Source organism: Mycteria americana, chromosome 4 (assembly GCF_035582795.1).
Source record: "Mycteria americana isolate JAX WOST 10 ecotype Jacksonville Zoo and Gardens chromosome 4, USCA_MyAme_1.0, whole genome shotgun sequence".
NCBI classification, from domain to species: Eukaryota; Metazoa; Chordata; class Aves; order Ciconiiformes; family Ciconiidae; genus Mycteria; species Mycteria americana.
This window is the reverse complement of record NC_134368.1, coordinates 3,474,590-3,496,416: the sequence shown is the minus strand read 5'-3', so window position 1 is coordinate 3,496,416 and position 21,827 is coordinate 3,474,590.

The window sequence follows — 21,827 nt, the reverse complement described above, 5'->3', positions numbered from 1 at the left end:
TATTCATAGGAGATACATTCCTGCTTTTCAGGAGAAGAACAACTAATTTGAAGGGAAGCTATAACTGCAAGAACACAGGAATCCAGAGATTAATAAACCAACAACCTCTAGGATTAGTCCAAGGATAATTTTGCACAAGCAGACATACAAAGATATCGATGTACAAGCATGTTTGTGCAGATGCATGGAGGCTCTGACTATTCAGATGTCAGGCTCCAATCAAAGACCTTACTGCAAACAGATATTGTCATCAACACCAGCAGACCCAGACATGTTGGTAGGGGGGACTGGTATCTCCCACTGCTTCTGCCCCAGGGACCAGCTGCAGTGCTCTGCCCCATTCCCCGGAGCAGAGGGAAACTGCAGCTGAACCCCTCAGTGAGGAACAGGAAAAGAAAGTTTTGGGACTGTAGTAGTGTTACGGACAAACACTGGGAGAAACTCCATATGCTAGAAAAAAGGAAAATCCCAGCACTCATTTTATCTTTGGCTGCTGATTTAGCAAGATTACTTAGCTTCTAAAAAAAAAAAAGATACCACCCCACCCCCCCCCACCCCCCCCCCCCAAAAAAAAAAAAACAGTCCTGAGGACAGCTTCAGCAGACATACAGCCTTGTCCCTTGTCCAACTCTTCTGATCTAGGGCATGTTCCTCAGCATGCAGTAAACCAGCCGTCCCAGACAGGCCCATTTTGAACCACCACTGAATATAGTCAAATAGATCTATGCCTGAACTGCTCCCATGAGAGCACAGCTGGACCTGGAGCAAGAAGTATACTATAGTCTGACTTCCTAACAACAAAATAAGCACAGGAAAACTTTAATAGACGTGGGTTCAGACATCTTGTTAGGACAAGAACAAACATTTGCATAACACTGTTGAAATCCTAATGAGATGTCAGATACAGACACTTGTACTTGAAAGAAGTGTCCGTCATACCAAAATTATCACCAGATTAGGAAACAGGGCAGGGCCAAGGCAGAGTTGCCACATTAACAAGCCTGGCCACATACAAAGGAATCCAGGAAATCACCTGAGGAGTCCTCTGGTCTCACTGTCTGTGCAGGTGAAAGCCTTCAACTCAAAAGTCAACAGGCTAATTGCCTGGAGAAGCCAATTGTTTTAGTGCTAAAGCAGCAGCTGGTGCATAAAGTTTTACGCCTTTCAATTATGACTAATCTGAGAGCTGATACCAAGCTACAGCCTGTTTGCTGTAGACTTAAACCTTTTGTTTATCACCTTAATGCAAGACAAGAATGAGCCTGAGCATCAGTTCACCTCCCAAGCAAGTGCGTCATCTCTCCTAAAGGAACAGATGAAGGAGTGAGTTATTTGGGGAAATACCAATATTTAAAACTATTGAAAGCACGTACTGATACCAGAGGTGTGGGGTGGTTATTGTTATTCTTGAAATATCTTGGAGGATGTCATCAGCCATTTTCTTGATCTAGCAAGATCCAGAGAAACAGATAAAGCCGTGGGTTTGCTCATCACAGATGAGGGGTATCTCAATGCCACATCTCCTTTTGACACAGACACATGTGAACCAGATTGGTTGTCTGAAAGGGAAGTGTGTGTCTACTGCAATAGCCCACGGTGTTTATCTCTAGGTCAAGGTGAAGTAGTGTCACTACCATTCCTTTGTAGATTCATAGTAAGATTTAAGCTCTTACTTGTCCAATCTTATGTTATTTTGTGTTCTGCCTTATCTAGAGCAGGAGGAACTTTTGAGGAGATAACCAACGAGTAAAGCTACACTCCCCTTGTACAGTGCTGTGAGGCTTTTAACCACTGTCTTAAAGCAAGCAGCTCTAACCATCATTAGAAGTCAACACAGAGCCAAATTCAGATTTGCTACTTGAGAACATGTTGAATAACCTCTGGCTGACTACATGCTAGTTCTGACCTCGGGAAGCAGCGGACTTCCCCCTTGCATATTCAGCCATGGCACTGTCTGCCAGATATCATGGCTATGGAAGCCCTTCTGTAACTTTCTGGCAATTCCTCCCCTCTGTTCAGCACTGGCGAGACCACATCGGGAATGCTGCATCTAGTCCTGGGCTCTCCAGCACAAGAGGCAAACCGAAGTGAAACCAGCAGAGTAATACCAGGACAGCCAGGGACTGGAGCATACAGTGTATGAGAAGAGCAGGAGAAATGGGTCAGGAGGTGTCTCATTGCTGCATACGGCTACCTAGCATAAGGCAATATAGAAGACAGACTTCAGAGGTGCACAGTAACAACTGCTAGCTGTAAAAGTGGAAATGCCAACTCAACAATGTTGTGGGGTTTTTTTATTTCTTCCTTAATGGCAGTGTTTAAGCACTGGATCAGGATCTCAGGGAGGTGGGAGAGTCTTTGGTCCTTGGAATTACTCACAGCTTGACTAGACAGAGCTCTTAGAAACCTGACCTAGCTTTAAAGGCCACTGATCTCAGAGCAAGGGATTGGGCTGGAGACCTCCAGACGTCCCTTCCAACCTCATTTATTCTACAATTCAAATTTAAGTTTTTACTTATGCAAGACTGCCAGTCTTTTTGCTCAAGAAATTAAAGGCACCTTCCCTTCAGGACAGCAGCCAGACAGGTAAAGTGCAATTCCACTCCAGACTTTTCTATCCTGCACAAATTGAGAATAATCACATTGTAATAAACACTGCCTATTTCTGCCATTGTTGCTGCTGAAAGCACTGTGAGTCATGTCACAGAATGAGACCAAACAACAGTTCCTTTCCCTGAAGGAAACTTAAAAACAGGCCTGAAAGTTTACCTGGACTGACCTCAAGACAGGTACTTTTATGCAGAACAGAGCTAGAAGGACGCTGTTGTTGGGATTTTGTCTTTCAGTTGCAAGATGGCCAAGGCAAAGGTCTCGCACACTTGCTCCCTCGGTGTGGACGCTACAGGAAAGCTGTCCCGAGGTGGGCAGCTCTTGAGGTGAGACTGGAACAAGAGAGCATTGCATATCCTTGCTCCTCCAAGACCATTCAAGCACCACAGCTGAGTCTCAGCACCAGAGAGATCATCAGGTGAAGCATTGCTGGAGCAGAGGATTGCTTGCATGCAGAACCTCCTGCCAGCCTTCATAACACCTCTCCTGTCCCACAGAGCACAAACCCCACGTTCCTTGCACACGCTGGCTGTCCTCTCGACAGTCTTCGCTATGGAGATGCGTGGCACACCACAATTAAGAGGGCTTAGATCCACCAGGGCCACTACTGACTCACTGTTGTCCAACTCGCAGCCCCAGTAACCGGTCACAGGAGGGACCTGGCATCAGCACGCACAGAAAGGGCAACGAAGAGACCCACAGCACGGCACCACTTTAGCTCCGTCAGCCTGGATCGGCACGATCTGCCCTCAGCAGCTCACAGGTTTCACGTTTCTTCTCCCACAACTTACGTTACCATCCCACCCCCAACCTTATAGCAACAGCTGGTCCTACAGAGAAAGCAGTTATGCTACAAGCTGAAAGGGAATAGATTCGTAGTTTGTATCCAAGCTCTGACAAACACCCTCTGTTTCGTCTTACTCATGTCCTCCTAACCTTTCTCTGAGGAGGACTAGACAGCCACAGCCGTGCACACACACCTTCCCATACCAGCTTCTCTGCCTCCGAGCACTCAGACTTGGAGCAAGTGGCGTTTCCGACAGCTGCAGATGGCAAGCTTTCCTTGCAGAGTTGCAGTTTCTAAATGCAGTCAAATCAAAGGAAACCCCGACTTGCCTGCCAGGAGATAGCGATCAGAGGCAGACAATACACAATCCTCCAGGAGAGCAAGAGGAAGAAAATACAGCCCATTTGCAGAGCACACAGCAAAGTTGTGGGGTGGTTGGTTGGTTTTGGGGGGTTTTTTTGTTGTTTGGGTTGGTTTTTTTTTCCCCCTCTCACTCCAGGATGCAAATTCTCTGTTTACAAGACGCACGTCTCCAACAAGCAATACTGGTTAGTCTGCCAAGGCTAAGAAACTTTGGGGATAGGCGAGCACCACTCAGCAAGGAAACCTTGATCTGAAATAGTGGCGTTTGCCCACCCAAGTACCTCAAGCCAAGGTAGACCATGCAAACAGACTGGCTACATAGCAATGGCTTCCTAAATAGGATTGAGAAACATTTGATCAGCTTCCCTTGCCATATTGTATGCCTCATCCAAGGCATACTAGCAAAACATTTACTTTCCCACTGCCATCGTGACCATACTGTTTCCACCAAGCATCCTCCAGGCTTTTAACAAGCAAGAGAGATTTAAAATAGAGCCCCAAAACACTAATGAAAACCAGACAGGTCTTTCAAAGAGCTATACCCAAGTCAATATTTTCCTTTGAACTGTCTTTTTATGACCTGCATTTCACAGAGCCCACAGCCACCAAGTTCAGCAGCAGTGACAAGGTAACAGTAGCCCCCCCAAAACCAAAAAAATTCAGTTGAGATTTCAGCAGCCTTCTCAGGCAAGAGGAGAGCCGGCCTCGGAAGATGTGTATGGTCACGCTGGGCGCATCACAGCTTCAGATCAAAGATCACAAACAGCAACCCAATTGCAGGCTGCTGTGAACGCAGACATGAAACAGAAAAGCGTTAACCAAGGCTAGACTGTGGCTTGTTTTCTGTCCTGGAGCCACACTCAACTGGTCTCTTGGGCATTAGTTTATAGCACTGCAGTTTGCAAACTGGATGCCAGGAAGAGCAGCTAGCTAGGACTTGCTGTAGGGTTTCTGGAGTCTACCTACCAGATCTTATCACCTAAAGGCATCAGGGGACACAGGGTCCCCAGCAAGATGAAGCATTAAGAACATCAGCTTAAGTCCCTCCTCCAGGTGGGAAAGGGACCAAGACATTTCTCTACTGTCACGCAAGCCATTTCAAAAAGCAACAGCAGATCGTATCTGCACTGACACCGAGAGCCATTCAAAAGCAAGCAAGTCCTCTTCAGGCTCCAGCTATCACTCATCCTGGTTGCTTCTGACTGGGAGTTGATGAGACGGGAGTTGTGAAACACAGTGTCTGTTGTCAATGTGACCTCACCACATCCAAATGGGTATCAGATTCTATCTTTTCAGACTCACCATGGCTGCACATAACTATCCTGGCAAGGGATGGGATGCTGTCATCACCTCCTATCTCCAGCCTTCCTCATGTGCCCTTCAGAGATAGGGAGCCGTCTCCAACTGATTTGAGAGGCTCTTGAGCAGATATCCTCTGAACCGCGAGCGCCCAGCCCAATTCAAGTTCAGATTTGCATAAACTAGCAAGCAGTCGTGCGTGCGTAGTAGTATCATCCCGACAGCTCCATCTCCAAGAACTTTGCTGCCTTGTCTGTTTGCTTGTTCACTTTTATAAGATACAGTGCATTCAGAGTGGAAGGCATTATCTTAAGCCTGTCCCTTAATTTTAACTATAACGGCACAAAGGACCTTTAGAGCAATAAAACAGCATTATACTAGGGGCTACTTGTTAAATTCAGTCTCTCCTACGTGGGGCGAGACACAGAGGTCATTACCTGCAAGGTCTCATCAGAGCAATCATTGTAACTGAGCAGCAGGGGCTCTCCTGCAAGAGAAAAGGCACATCCAATGCAGTTGTCTACTAGAGGAGCAGTTGGGGGACAGGGCAGGGAAGGATGGGAGAACAAGGTTTTGCCCTAACTAAACTTTTCAAGCAAAACTTCTTCAGCAGTCCAAGCTAGAATAGGAGCACAGGAGGTTCAGCTGCAGTTTCCAAGCTTTAAGTGGAGAAAGAAAAAGAATCTGGAGGAAGAATAAACTTGACTTTTAAAGTCACTAAATTCAGGACTAGTATCTGGGCTACAGGCAGCTGTAAAGCTGGAGTTCTTTTTAACCTTATGTGAAGATGCAGGTCAAATTAAAACTGCCAGGCAGTCCTGGAAACCAGAATTGAGGCTGCACAGAACAGAGCAACTTCATCAGGCACAGGTAGGCAGAGTGCCCACCTCCCAACTCACTTCCACTGGACACCATTTAGCACAACCGGTGGCTTTCACTTTATACGTTCGGTGGATGCACAGCTCAGCACGCCACCTACACGAGGGCTCACAAAACTGAGGGGATCAGCAACAAGTCCCCTGATAATGAAAAGTAACTTTTTTTCCATTACATTTATTGTACTAAACAGATTCAGTTTTTAGCACTTCCACCCAAGAGCACGTGACAGATCCTGCTATTTGCAATTGTGGCTAAGCTTCTTTTCAGAAAGGAGGAAGAGCAGCAGAGGGTCTCTAGAAACTTGCCGATACCTCCTTCAACCCCATGCTGGTCTGATACACTAACCTACAGATAAGCTGGTCTTTTCATCCTGCTGAAGGCTGAGAAGGTAGTCCTCAGCAGCAAGCCAGCTACTGCACTATTATTGTCAGGAAACTTCTTGCAGAGGATCAGATGGTTTGAAAATAAATGACCATCTTCCTAAAATATGATACAGACATATGCACAACCATTGAGAAAAAAAAGAATATCAGCGTTTTCCTTCACCAAGTCATCTTCCTTGCTTCATATGTTGTGCGTTAGCTGCACTCTTTAGGTGACATTCCACCTGATGGAGCAGACCAAGAATCTAAACAACATCTCCCACAGGGGCCATTCCCCTCAACTAAAGGAAAGAAAGCACTGTAGAGATCTGGGAACAAGAAAAAAATAAGTCATATATATATTTTTTTCCTTCACCCCTCCTCCAATCTAAGGAGCCAAGAGCAGCAAGCAGAGCAAACTCAAAGTCCAACAACTTCTAGACACACTCGCCAAAAGCTCACACATAAGGAAGAGCAAAGAGCTCTTCACAAAGTTCTTAAGAGCTCTATCACATCAGTCATTTCCATTTGCACCCACCTTTGGCCTACGGACTGCCTTGGCCAAGCGCAGACAGATGCTGGCAGCACAAAGCTCTTGCCGATATCAGACAGTTGCCGACCACAAGCCCGTGCCTGACTACGCCAACTGCAACTTTGCAAAGTCATGCAAAACAGGAATCTGCCTACCTTTTATTTTATAATAGAAACGCTTGCTGTGTTCCACAGTATTAAGATTCCAGCCACGATCAACGTGAATCAACATCAGCAACAGAGCAAAGCCAAAAAGCACATATTTTTCAGCCCTCTCAGATTCAACAACTGCTTTCAGTTTACATAGCAATTATTCAAATTTCATTTGTCACACTGAAAAGCAGCAAGAAAGAAACAAGCTGGGTGCTCGCTCTCCACACTAGGTGCAGACCAGCTTTCCCCCATAAGCCTTCCCATCAGGATTTGAAGCTCAGCTGGCTCCAAAATCCAATTTCAGAGCAATTTCAATATGCTGTGTCACTGCGTAATCTGTGCAGCACCATTAAGAGGAAGACGCAAGTTTATTTTCTCTTTAAGTTGGGATTTTTTTTTTCCTACTAGATGAGTTTTGATATCATGCTTAGCAGGGAACCAGAGATAAGCTGTGTGCCGGGCGAGAGATCTGATGTTTTTCTAAAGCATCTTTCATAGGGCAGCGAGGCAGACGTTAAACAGGAAGTGTTTATTGACTTTATACTCACTTCATAAAACATTTACACGGATAAGAGGAGAAACAGGAGCTCCTAACAAGCCAGCCTGGATTTCAGTTAAAACAAAGATGAGTCCATGCATTGTTCTAGCATGCGAACGGTCTCAAACACTGGGCAGTCTGAGCTTTAAAGCTGCAACATGCTCCTGGAAAAAGTAAGACAAACGGAGCTATCCCAGTCAGGGCTTCTTACTGCTCCATCACTAAAGTGTAGTTATCTGCCATTATCCTTTCAATCACTTAAATCAGCATGGAAAAAGCCTGTGCCATTTTCACAGTATTAAAGTGATACGTAAACATTACAAAATGAGTGCATGGAGGGGGAAAAAAAGCTGCTGGTGCAGGTGAACCGAGAAGCAGCAAGGCAGCTCCTTGCGGATCTGCCCATTGGCAAGCTCTGATCACCCCTGCATCATTTAGAGGAGTTGTGCTGCCAGCAGTGCCCTGCAACTCACGGCCTTGTGCTGGGCAATCAAGATGGGCATTTGTTGCAGGTATTTGCTCGACCATCCTCAGCAGAGGACCAGCATCCCCCAGCCCCACATCAGGAGCCACCAAGCACACAAGCGTTGAGGAAGCAACGCTTGAAACAGTTTTACGAAGAGTCCATGTCTAGTTAAGCATTTGCATGTGTTCTTGCGCCAACTTCTTAGTTCAAAGCGGCTTCATGCAAGTTCAATTTCAGCTCATATTTAGCGACTCAGGAAAGTCGGCACACATCGCAGCTCGCACGAGTTCGGGCTAGTGGGACAGATACATCGCGTCCACCAGTAACACGTTCGCCAACCACGAGAGCTGCGAGTCGCTCAGCTCTCGAGTCTCTCGTCCATCCATCCAAGAACAAGAAGTTACTTAGGTACATGAGCAGCATTTCTCTTGCTGTAACAGAGCTACCCATTTACTTGAGGCTTTTCAAAGACTTTTGAGGGAAGCTGAAGCCTCAGTTTTCCTTCTGCCCTACAAGAAAACCAGGAAGGCAATCGGAGCCAGCTGTCACGCAGTTCAGTACTGGACCACATTCAACCAGCAGAAGTTGGATCCTCAACTGACATTCACCAGCAGGACTTCACCAACCAGGATATTAACGTTTAAAAGCCTCCTTATATCACTGGCTCTGATTTCAGTCAACACTCTGGGTAGGAAAATCACCCCTCATCCTCTCCTCAAAAAGCCTCTTTATGCTTGCAGTAGCCTTGTGCTACAAGCTTCGGGGATTTTTTCATTACCAATTATAAATGTATTATTGTGTTTTAAAGAAGATACATGGAACTTACTATGAATACAGAAGACCTGGCCAGGTATTTTTTTTTTTTTTTAATTTTCCTTTATTAACTTGACAAAGGAGATATTCCTTACTGGCATCAAGCTGAACAACCCACTCCCAGTCTGGTAAGGAAGTACGGAAACATCCAAACCTAATTAAAGGCATTTCCCCATGAAATACGACATTCTAGGAAATACTTCAAATGCTCTTGCCTACCACACAAATCACATCCCTACCTCCTTCTGACATTGCTGACAGATGCCACATATCAGATCCCTCTTTGTTTCAATTAAATTAAGCAATGAGCTTGATTCAATTAGCATGAGGAAGCTAGCAATCAAGATGTTCTCACAGCAGGAGAGGTGGGTCCTGACCAGTCCTTCAGCTAACGGGCTTAGACACACATCGCATTGCCATCACAGGAGCAAGAGCACAACAGCATGAGTACCACTCACAGGAGGAGAGTTAAAGATGTTCTGCACATGCTGAGAAAGGATGTTTAAGACAGAATACCTATAGGCTAGTTTAGATTGGTCTTACAGGCACCACTGACAGCTACCACATGTTATTAATATACCCCTTGCCTAGATGGATACAGCCACAAGCCCTCACACACCCATGTCAACATGCATTACATTTTAAAAACACATTCATTTCTTTATAACCCAGTGCAGATTTCTGCATTTTGTTCTATTCATTAGCTGCAAATTGTTAAGGAAGAGTTCCTATAGTCAAACAGAGATAAAAAAACAATGCGTGACATCTGGAGGCTTTGGCCTTAATTCCGTTTATGGGAACAGCTGATGTCATTTTTTTGTTCTGGGAACATACATCCATTAGTTCCAACTGCACAGAACTTTTAGAAAGAGCCACACAGAGATCAGAAAACCCTAGACATGAGAATGACTCAGCCCCTTGCCAGGGCTTAGGGGGAGATGTGCAAAGAGATCTCTCCAAGCTCCAGCAGACCTTTCAAGCTGCCCTACCATAGAATTTACAAGGCAGATTCAATTCCCAGAAGCGCTACATCATCTTGCCTACACACCAGGTGTGTGGCTGGAGGCTCCCACACCCATATAGCTTCCTCACTGAGGAGCAAGCCATGCAGCACTGGTGCTGCTGAGCCATGATGTTGAGTCCCTCCAGCCCCGTTCAGTAGGTTGGTGGGGGTAGCAGATGCCCGTTGCAACAACCTACAACACAGCAACCTTCCTTCCATGAAAGGATAGCTCCCTCCTTGGGAATATCCCACAATATTTTATCCCAAAATAAAAAAAGAAAGAAAAAAGAAAAAAGATCTATGAACTCATTTCTCTTAATGATAAACAGTAGGATGTGGCTTGTTTTCCCCAAGAACAATCTATCTGAGGTCTCACAAGAACACCATCCTCCATTTTTACCCAGACAGGCCACCGATATCCCAGGCCAAAGGCTATTAAGTGTTTCTCACTCTTATCCCATAAGGCAAAGCATCCTGTCCCAGTTTCCCCCCAAGCTGATGTCAAGATACCACCCATCAGTCCAAGGCGTAACACCAGAAACATCAAGCAGACATGAGGAAATAAATAAGAGTAGTCCCAGGCACTGTTTCCACATGATGGGAGCCCCTCCTGTCCCCTGTACTGCACAATTCTGTCCCCTACCCAGACCAGGAGAAGCCTGTGGCTAAGTTAGAGTTCATCCCATCCCTCAGTCTCCTACATTAGCATATATATTGTACGGTTGAGTATATGAGCGTGTCCCTTACCTCAATTCCTGCCATGAGCTTGCAGCTGGGATAATTACGTTATACTCTACTTCACCTACTTTTGACCCTGTGCTCTGCTGGAAGAATAAAACTTGAACAGTCAGTTCTACATCAATACCAGTAAATTATGGGACTGAAGAAGGGCTTGGCAAAGGGCAGCTCACTCCAGCTCTCTCCAGGCAAGGCTTTAGCCAAGTGGTATGTCCATGCACATGTGTAGAAGCTTTTGGCAGGTGACTGTAGCTGCTGAACCCTCCAAGACACTGACTAGGGAGTTGTATTTTGGGTTGGTCACTGGGATGAAGGGTCAAAAGCCCAATTGCATGGTAATGCAGACAAGAAGGTTTACAGCACCCACCCTTTGTTCTGCCAGGGGAAATCCTCCCCTAGCTTTGCAATCTAGAAAGTAATCAAGAAGCCAGCTCCGCTTTCCCCCTTTGCTGACAGGTCTTGAGAATTAAAGATTCCCGCTTTACCAGAAATAATAATTACAGAAGTGATTGGAATAAGGTGGAATATGATGGATCCACTGAATACGGTGGAACTCAAATGCCTTCGAGCCATCCACTGCCATCAAATACAATTAAGATTCGTCAGTGGGTTAAGTAACAGAGGATTTGGCTTTTTGGGGGAGGGTGACAGAGGGCAATGAGGAAAATGGGAGTGGAACTTGCAGACAAAGCAGATGATGCACGAGCCTTATTCCATCAAGGCGGCAAGGATTATTTTAAGATCTGAGTTTTAATTCTGGTCTTTTTTTTTTTTTTTTTAAAGAAAAAGCTTGCAGTAGACTAGAGTTTGCTCTCAAATACCAGAGAGTTGTGAAGTTCAGAGTTGAAAGCCACCCTTTGAATCAAGGCTGTTCCGGGAAAGGGAGCCCAGCTGAGCACACTTAATTAGAACATTCCCAACCACTACTTCCACAAAGGGAGCTCCTCTGTCACGACCAATTGACTTATGAAAGGGAAATGTCTTCTCTGCTCCCCAAGGGCTCCTATGCAAGTCCCACCCCCCCAACTTGATCTGCAGGGACAGCATGTGGCATCACAGGAGACGTTCATTGGGAAGGAACATCCATCACAGGAGATAACAGGGGCCTTCAGCTTTTGAACTGTAGCTCCTATTCACTGCAGGGCAGGGAGACAATTTAATATTCTGGGTCAGCTCCCCATCTCCCAGCTGTTCAGCAAATTAGATTATTGCTTTAAAGATTAAACTGTGGGGAAGTTCAGTTTCACATTTTCTCTCAGGGCCACGCAGGGAGTTTTTCAGCTCCTGGGGGGAGGACGATGACAGTTTGCTCCCCTATAGCCTCTCCCCAGCAAGAGCAGAGGACACAGGAATAGATCGAGGTCCCCTGGGAAGGAGGGAAAATGCCACTTTTCACAGCAGTTATCCTCAAATCAAGTCCTAAGCAGCAGAAACAAGTATTGGATGGCTGGTTTGCAGAATACATCTGAACTCCAGAGCAAAAGTGACACACAGGTGGGTGCAGCAGATAGCTGAATTACCTGCTTTTGATAAAACACACCTGAGCCTCTCCTCAACAGCAGTCCACCAGCTACAACACATCCTTTTAGATAGGAGAGCACCCCACATCATCAGCAGCCTCAGGGGTTGGGGGCATTTCCCTAGACATCTAGTTGCACACCTGGGAACATTTCCTATTGAACTCATCTCAGCTGCCTGTACCCCAGACCTAATGCATTGATTGAAAAAGGGACCAAACATTCAATCCCCTTCATGTCTCCTACATACAAGTTTGCACCTGGTGGTTACCCACATCCCTCATTCTTTCCCTTCAGGAGCAAACTGGTCCATCAGGATCTATCCAGAAGAAACAGTGAGTGAAGGAAGAGAAATCACTGCTGGAACAACAAGGCTCCGCATTGTGCCACCACCAGCATTCATTTAAAGTTGGCTTTTTAGCCAGAGGTAACAGACACAGCCCAAAGGCTGCTCTCATAAGTGGAATAATCGTTGCACAGGGTCTGTCCCTATAGCTTCTTCATCTCTCACACTGTCTCCCGAGGCAGCTGTGCCAGGTCACTCAGTGCAGCCTTACACAGATTGTGGCCCTATACCTGGTGAGAAGGGGCTTGCAGCTCCTTTCACAGTTTATTTCATCCCCTTCCAGCCCAGGCTCTCATTAGGAATTAGATAAAATCCCTAGGCACCATCATTGCCTAGTCTCCTACTCATACACTTAGCTTCTTCTGGGGAGGAAAATCTCGCTGCACTAGCTCAAATAGCTCATACATCACCCTGCCCACAAGCTTATGCTACCACGAGGCGCAAGGAGCTTTCTTGGCTGTTCCTCCGAACAACAGCGAGAATATTTCTTCCCAGCAGCTATTGGCAGTAGCTGCCTTTTCTCCTAAAGAGCACAGTTAGATATGCCACTGCTTAAGGGAGAAGAGACGCAACCTTTCACTACCTTAGCTCCCCTACTACCCACGCTGTGGTGTAGTCTCTCTGCCAATAGCTTTTTACTGGCTAAAAGTACAAGTTAGTTGTGGGACACACAACAGGGTGGGTTTTTTTAATAGCAACTTAATACTGGAAGACCTTTCAAGCGATACCCACCTCTACATTAGCCTTTGTATTCAATGGGAAAAAATTTCTTTCTCACCTCAGACCCTTCATTGTTTCACATCCTCCCACAGCTTTGCCCATTCACCCTCCTCCCTTTACAGGGAGGTCTCTACAGTCATCACCCCTGAGCATTGCTTTTCTCAGGAAAGGCACAATGGACAGACAGAACTCCTCAAGAACAGATTAAAAAAAAAAACCCATAACCCCTCCCAAAGCACACAACCCAAAAAATCAAACTATTAGAAACCAGATGCCTTTTAACCAAGCCCTTCAATAGCTTTCCACTTCACTTGCTTTCCTAGCTCCACACAAAGCATAACCATTTACTGCATTGCCTACATTGTCTCCCTTCACTTCAAACAGCCACAAAAAGACAAGAAAGCAGCAAAACACAAAAATCACAACTTACCTTGCTGGGCAGAAAGCCCATTTTCATTGTCCAGGACCTCCTTTGACTCAGTTTTCATCTTCCCAGGGCTCAGGGGATGGAGGGCACAGCCCCCTCCCTCTTCTCTCGTACTGCTGGCTCCCAGAGGGGTTACCCCATTCATCACCCCCACCACAAGCCCAGGAGAAGCAGCTCCTCTCCACCACTGGAGAAGAGAAGAGGGCACACAGTAAGGAGGCCAGGTCCTCTAATGAGGGTGGGGAGGAAGACAACCTCCCCGCCCACCCTAGCCTTTACCCTCAGCTATTTCCTATAAACTCATTTACACTTTGTGGTGGGGGAAGCTCCTCAGCTCACTGGGTTAAAGCCCAGTGGTCCAACAGCTCAGGCTTGACCTGCCTGGGGAGGTTGATACTCAAGTATTTAGGGTGCCAGGCAGTATTTCCCCTCCTGGCAGGGAGATGGGTCAATGAGGAGTAGCTGGAGATGTTCAGCCTGGTGGTCTATTGGTGTGGCGGTGGTGATCAGTTAAACAACTGCTGCTTCCCAGAATCTTCCTGGGGTTTGAAAACACAGCTGGTGCTGGGGTGGGACAAGGCACTGGGGTGGGATGGAGGTTGCACAGGTGATGTTGGGCAGCCTGATGGGGAAACTTGGTTCACTTGGAGACAGGGGCAGGAAAGGGCTTTTCCCCAAAAGTTCCTCCCAGTGGCATCCCCTAGGGAGTGGAGAGGCTTAGAGAAGCCAGGGTGAGTGATAAATAGGGTGAAAGATCTCCAAAAGAATTGGGATTTGTGTCTGTGAGATGTTTTGGGGATTACCTGATAGGGAGAGCTTATACCATACGGCTAAGTTTGCTTTTGGTTCTTACTCATTTCCCTGCATTTTCAGTGTTATTCCCAAGGTATGTTTTTGTGGGTTGTACCTAGAGTTTCTGATACAATCCCACACTCCTGGTACTTCTCCAGACTAACTTCTTGTCCTGGTATCAGAGCACTTTTCTTTATACTTTGTCTCACAATACTGGGCTCCTGATAACGAAGATGGAAAATTCCAAGGAACCATATAAAAAAAAAATTAAAAATCAACTGGTCAGTATCATTACAGACTCCATATCTCTGGTAGAGGCTTTAATCCCAGTTTCTGAGGAAAGAAAAAAATATACACCCAAGCACCTACTCAAGTGACAGTAAATGACACACTCTTATTCTTTTGAATTGTATGACCTAGGGCTGTGTCATGCAGCCTTCGTGTTACCAGGTGCAGATGTTCATCACTTGCTCCTTATATTGAGTCTGAAAAAACAATCAAAAAACTTCATTAAAGTTGCAAAGGTATGAGCTTTACCACAACCATATTTTATCCTGTCTCCTTACTTTGATCTGCTCAATTACAGATAGTAGGAGGTTCCTCCTCTCATCAAAGCCTTTCACTAGAAGGGAAGTTATTTGCTATTTCTTTATATCCTCCACCCTTGATGTGAAGCTGTTGGTCTTACTTAAAGCCCATCACTCCAATTTTGCTCTGAAGATGGCATGACTTTTCTTGGAGACCAGACTCCATGTTGGTTTTTATACAGTTGTACATACGGACTTGCAAAAAGCTCTGAAATGGGGGGATAACGTTATTGTCCCCTCTGTACAGCTGCTGCAGTGAGCCTGGGAGAGTAGAGGGAGATGTTCAGTTTGAGCCTCTGCTTTCTGCAGGTGACTCCATTTTGTGGCAAGTTGCTGCAGGGACTGATCCCTGCCTTGACAGGCACAGTGCCCTGACCGTACACCTCTACCACACCGCCCAGGAACGGAGAGGGGATATCCTCCAACCCATTTGCTTTGCAAAATAATTTGTAATTAATGAAATGCAAGAATTCCACTGTGAAAATAGTTTCCACCCAGCATGGAAATTACCTCAGCTCTCAAACATGTTGTCCCTGACGGCTAGGTTACACTATACATCACAACTGGTGCCAGCATTTTGTGGCCGTGTGATTGGACTCAAATCAGAGATCAGGTCACCCATCAAGAGGGATTTCCTCTGGCTGGCCTCATTTACAAGCACTAATTGGGATCTGTCTTGCAATTTTCGATAGTAACATCAATAACTTCACGGAGATGTTGTTAGTGTGAAAGATGGATCACCTTTCATTCAAGAGCCTCTTTAATGAGGACGTTCAATGTCTGAAGAAAGCAGGATGATACCATCACGCATGTCTCAGTAACTGAGTACCTGAGCTGCTCTTGTGTGAGCACCTACATCCATAGCAGAGTCTGGCACCCTTAATCCCACTTTCTCACATAAAACCGGATTGAAAAACAAATAGTTGTGGCAGTAACTGAACACAGATGTCTGCTTTCCTGCAGGTTTGGGAGGGGTGGGGGGGTATGCTGTCCACATGGACATGAGAATTGCTGTGGGAGGGAGGGTCTTTCAACTCTGCTCAGTTATCTGCTTTCATGAAACTTGCAGGAAATCAGTAGTTTTGTGGCTCTGTCAGGTTAGGTTGGAATTGGCCAAAGGGGTAAAATGTAACACCAGGGAGGAGTGGGGTAGGAATAACATGTCTATTCACACACGATGCTCCTACGTACCCCATTGCATTAGAAAAGTAGGCTAATAACGTTTCCTATTTTCCATTTTTGACACCAGAAACACTATTGTGTCCTGCTGGAGATGCCTAGAAACAACCGTTATTTGCTCCTGTAGTGCAGAGGAGAAATGCCATTGCAGCAGAGAAATGAGAGTTAGGTGGAGGCACATTTGGCACCTTCAAGAGTCACCCTTACAGACACAGGTGAACCCCAGCTCTAGTCCAGCCCTGCTCTCTGCAGGGACTTTGCCTTCATGCAACACATTCTGCTGAGGCTGGTGTTGTCCTCGCAGTGATTTAATCTAAAAGTAATGCAGACTTTATATTTATTATTCTTTTTTATTTTGGGGACTCCAATGGATTTGTCTGGTTCAGCTCAAATCTGTGATCAGAGAAAAAATACACTGGTTTTTTTATTACCAAGGAAGGAGAGAAACAGGTAGAGGATTTTTTTTTTTCCCTAGAAGCCAGTTTCCTAAGGAAATGAGGCCTATTCCATTAAGCTGTGTGTGGAGGGGGAGGTCAGACAGTCACACTATTAGGGAGTGCTGTCTGCTCAATATGCCACATTTTTGAGGTGAATTCTGGGAACATGTCGTCAAAATCTGAGGATGAGAACAGACAGGGACTCACTTTCTCTCCTCTGCAGCTGAGGACCTGTGGGGCAGAGCTTGAGGGTATGAAGCCAAAGTTGGCTGAAACTTGTAGGTTGCAAAAATATAACATTCCTTACAGACAAATAGGGGTGACCATGATGTTGAGGAGTTCAAGCCTTTTATAGACACTTGAGAAGCCACACAGAGCGATGTTATTGTCAATCATAGGAATAGCTTCCACCAGATCTCTTGTGTAGTTAGACGTGAGAGCTCAGCCATGAGACACTAATCCATATGATAAGGACAGGAGTTAACCTTTCTGTTGTTCCCTGAACTCCTCATTTTCTTCTTCAGTTTCACCATACTGCCCTGGAATGCATAAATTCAGGGAGTTAACTGAAGGATAGGCACTTGAGCACTTAAGAGCAATGCACATTTACAATAACTGAATCATATAATAGCTACCCATGCATCCAGGACCATAATCTCAAATGGCAACAGCAGAAGACAAGTTAATAATAGTCATTGTTACATGATTAAATTAGGTAGACAGGAATAATTTTTGTAGGATTCATAATGGTTTTAATGATATTATTTAGTTACCAAGAACAATATATCTCCTCTATTCATGAGTTCCTGGAAATCAAGGATGTTGAGCTGTAAACGATGTTTTTAGACAGAGTTGCGAGCTACAGCCTCTCTGAAAGTTAGTTATATACTAGATTGCAGTCCTACAGCTCTTGAATTGTTCTTATCCAGTAAGCAGGAGCAAGACTTGAATGGGAACAGTGGGTCTCTGCATGACATTTTGGGCAAGTTTGGGTTTTGAGCCAGGAGCCAGACTCCATGGAGGGATTTCAGATTGGTTCAATGCCCAGAGATCGCTTGCATCCACCTTGCTGTCACTGCTTTACAGGGAGCAGTACCATCAAAGCCCAGTTTGATATTGATATCCTGCCCTATGGCTGCACCGTATCCTCAACCCATCCAGCAGCTGACCAGCCCCACTTGGGTCTCCCACAACATAGTGTGGTTGTGTGGCTCTCAGGATAACTTGCATGGCATTTCACCTTGGCTGATGTGGTGACAAGATTGGGGTCAAGGCTAGAAGTGAGAGAGGAGCATGATGAACACAAACTGGACATGCTTTGGACCACGAGAACTGAGACGTGCTGGGTACACTGCACCATATAAAACATTTTGTTCTTGTGAATTGTCAACAGAGACATTTTCCTAGAAAGTATTTTCAGTTTTGTAGTGTGCATTCTCTATGAACCACATAAAACACACAGAAAATCTCCAGCTGTAGTGACGCTACTCTGTCACAGTGCTGGCATTTGTCAACGTCTTCACACGGCTGGGAATTATTTCACAGGGTAGTTTGCTGTAGAAATGCAAACTGAAATCGGGGTGGCCTACCACAACAACAACAAATGGACATTGAATCATATCAAAACAGATCTGATAGCTTTTCCCTCGTGCTTCTCCCAGGGAGAGCCACCTGAATTCACAGTCGGCTTGAGCTGGACTGCACCAGCAGACACACAGCATGTTGGTTGCTCTACCAGTATGAGCCCAGTGGGGTGAGAGCCAAGGAAAAGCAATTGGGAAGCGGAACAGAAAGTCTGGAAGAGCAGCTCACCGTGTCCCCCCCAGCATGGGATCAACCCATGTCCCTTCATAGGACAACCAAGTCAACATTGAGCCCTAACTTCACCAACGCTATCAAGAGGCCAAGATGACACTTGTGCTGAAAGACTAAGATTGTGTGGGTGGATTTACCAAAGCAGATATATTTTAGCAGCTGAATATCCATCCTTGAAAAAAACAGCAGGAGGGAAGCAAAAGCTACAAGGCTAACGACTGGCAAGGAGCACAGGAGACACACGCCCTGACTTTGGAGTAAAGAAGCAATCTCTCCATGTGGTTTGGAGAAACAGTGAATGACAGAGAAACATTTGTGGCTCCCAAACTCTTCCTTTCATCACCTTTTAGTAAAACTATATTTTGACAACATTTGTCCCACTTAGCAGCCTGGTCAAGGCTGTGAAGACACCTGACTTTCAGCTCTTTATGTAAACTCATACCTTTTCCCAAGAGTAAAACCAACTCGCTTTTGTTATATTAGCCCAAATAGACGTTCTCTCACGGAGCAAGGCTGCTGACTGAATGTGTCAGTGTGGACATCTTCTCATGACAGCCTTCACTGGCAAAATGAAAGAAGGTTGTACAAGGCTGTAGATTTGTCATCAACTTTTAATTAGGATAACTGTTTCCTAATTTCATTATTAGATTTAAGCATATAATTCCCAAACTGCTTACAATAGGAAAAAAAAAATCAATCAAAGGGAGGAAGTCACAATGAAAATATTCTTGACAACATTTGCAGATGTCTGTTACTCGGGAGGGTATAACCCTCTCCCGGTGTGACCTGCAGAAGCTCATGAAGCAAAGGATGAGTTCCAGTCTGTGGCAGTTTGCAAATTAAGGGTGCCCAAACAGCATTAATTGATTGTCAGTCAGGTTTACAACACAAAGTGTGGGGTTTTTTTTCTGAATTCAGCCAAAAATTCTGCATATTCTCAATAGCCAAGAGATTTGTCTCTGAGAAAAAGAGAAGTAGCTGCAGTCATCAACTGCTAAGTCCTTGCAGCCTAGTCCAAACTGAGCAATTTCAGATGTGATTATTGTTGACTGAATACCATTACTTTATTTTAAGAGCTTCCCCTTTTCCCAATGAGGATGGAGCCTCCAGTTTCACCAGATAGTATGCAATTACATTTCAGAGAAGACACTACTGTTTACAAGGAGACAACAGTCAATAGGTGCTGGTGGGAATAGCCCTGTGCTAACTCTGCCCTTGAGCTCACTGGAGCTGTTTGAAATGTCAGTACTGGAGAAGGCACGGAAAAGGTGAAAGCTCTCATCCCAGAGAGGGTTCACAGGGTAGATGTTGCAGGCAAAAACGGGAAAGTTGCCTGAACATCACAGGCATCTCGTCCTACGACGCTTGCCCCGTGCTGGAGTGAATCAGGGACACAGCTGGAGCTGAACTTCCAACCTGAACTCTGCAGCTGCGAGCTCTGCATGCCTGATTCCTCTGTCATGCTGGATGAATGTTATCATGCATTGGGTTGATTAAGCGTTATTAAAAGAAAACGCTTATCCCTAGAAAAAAAAAGAAGCAGAATAAAGAAGAATTTGTCAAGCGTATTTGGATCTGCCGTTGCAGTCCCTACTTGAGAAAAGCTTGAAGAGGCAGCTAGAAACCCTTCAGGTGTTGATGACAAAAGCTCTTTTGTGATGTCCCAGAAAGCAGTGACCACAAAAAATGTTACATAAGGTTTAGAAATCCGACAGTGTTTCTGTTTGATGGTGTATTAATCTTCCGGCAAACAATAATCACATTCCATTTCTCTCCACTGCTTTTCTGTCCGTATTAAAACTCTTACTATGACCTTCTTATCTTTTCTATTTATTTGTGAAATCACATATATCAATCTGATAAGCAAATAAAAGCAAGTGCTGTCCTGGCGGGGATGAAAGAAAGCAGTGAACATTTCCAGCATGTGCTCCGGTGATCTCCTAGCAGATTAGCACAGTCAGGTCTAACATCTACTGGCCTCCACAAGGTCTTTTCATAGACTTTGGTGAGCTTTGGGTGAGGCTTTGTCCTTGAGAGTATGAAATATTCTCATATTCTCACTCAGCGATATGAGGATCACTCAGCTACAGTGGGCCAGAGGAGTGAAAGCATTTTCTTAGGGCAAGAACCACAAGTTTTGTCTTTGCTTTACACAATCAAGCACTGTGGCAGTAAATGCTGTGCTATGTTTCGGGTTGTGTTTTAAATCCCTCATCGGAACTAAGCTGGAGCAACCAGCCGTTGTGACCATATTCTGATCTTGGGTAAATCTAGAGCTTTATCACTGATTTCACTGGAGTTAAGTCATTTTCTGGAGTTTGGTGCCCATCAGCCCTGTGAAGGCACAGGATTGAACTTCAGCTTGAAGTTGTGGCTTTCTGTGCCAGACCTTTTCTTGGCCAATGAACAGGGTCGTTGTGATGCTCACTTTTGTGCTGATGTGAGAGCATATTTAGTTGACATAATCAGTTTTTGCCCTCTTTCGCTTGATCTCTACTAGCTCTGGTAGGAAACACCTAGGAGAAAAGAGCTGATTCCCTTACCTCCCAGTAACAGGGCCTAAGAAGACCAAAGGCAACTTAAGTTGAAGGGAAACCACTTTACTTTGCAGCCCATACTGTCCCTTCAAACTGGGGCTTCCCTGTTGTTTGTGGGGCACTTGCATTTCCCCTTTCTAGCATTCAAGAAGAGCCAAGGACTGATTGTTGTTCAACATCAACCCACAAAAACATCCTCTTGTACCTCCCCACCCCTTCACAACCTGCTTCATGGCCCTCATGGGCTTGGCCTTCTTTCGTGCAGGGCAAAGCTCTCCTCTCGAGACAGATGAGAGTAATTCCTGTCGTGACTCACATTGTAGTTGGAGGTCACAGTGTCTGATGCAGTTCCCATCCCAGTGCCTCTGAAGCACAGGGGGAACCATGCTGTGTCTAGGAAATAATATCTCCACCCCCTAATTCTGAGGCCATCTCAGACAGAAAATCACAAACGCCATAATGAATAACCACAGGGCTGAGGAAACCTCCCAGTGGAGGCAGGCTCCACTGCTTGTCAGTTAGTCCAATCATTAGGGTGAATTTAATGCTGTTTCTGAAATTCTGTTCGCTGATACTCCCAGCTTTGTTTAAGCTCAAGAAGACATGCTTCTCCAGCTGAATAAGCTGAGATCAGGCTTCCTTGCAAAGAAGTTTCCTATGTTAAGGTATATGTGCTAACAATGCTGGTTTGTGCTAATGGCCTTTGCAAGAGCTTTCTCACTCGAGGCAATCCCAAACATGGATACAGGCTGGGCAATGAGTGGATTGAGAGCAGCCCTGCGGAAAAGGACTGATGGATGAGAAACTGGGCATGAGCCGGCAACGTGTACTTGCAGCCCAGAAAGCCTACTATATCCTGGGCTGTATCACAAGCAGCGTGGCCAGCAGGTCGAGGGAGGGGATTCTGCCCCTCTGCTCTGCTCTGGTG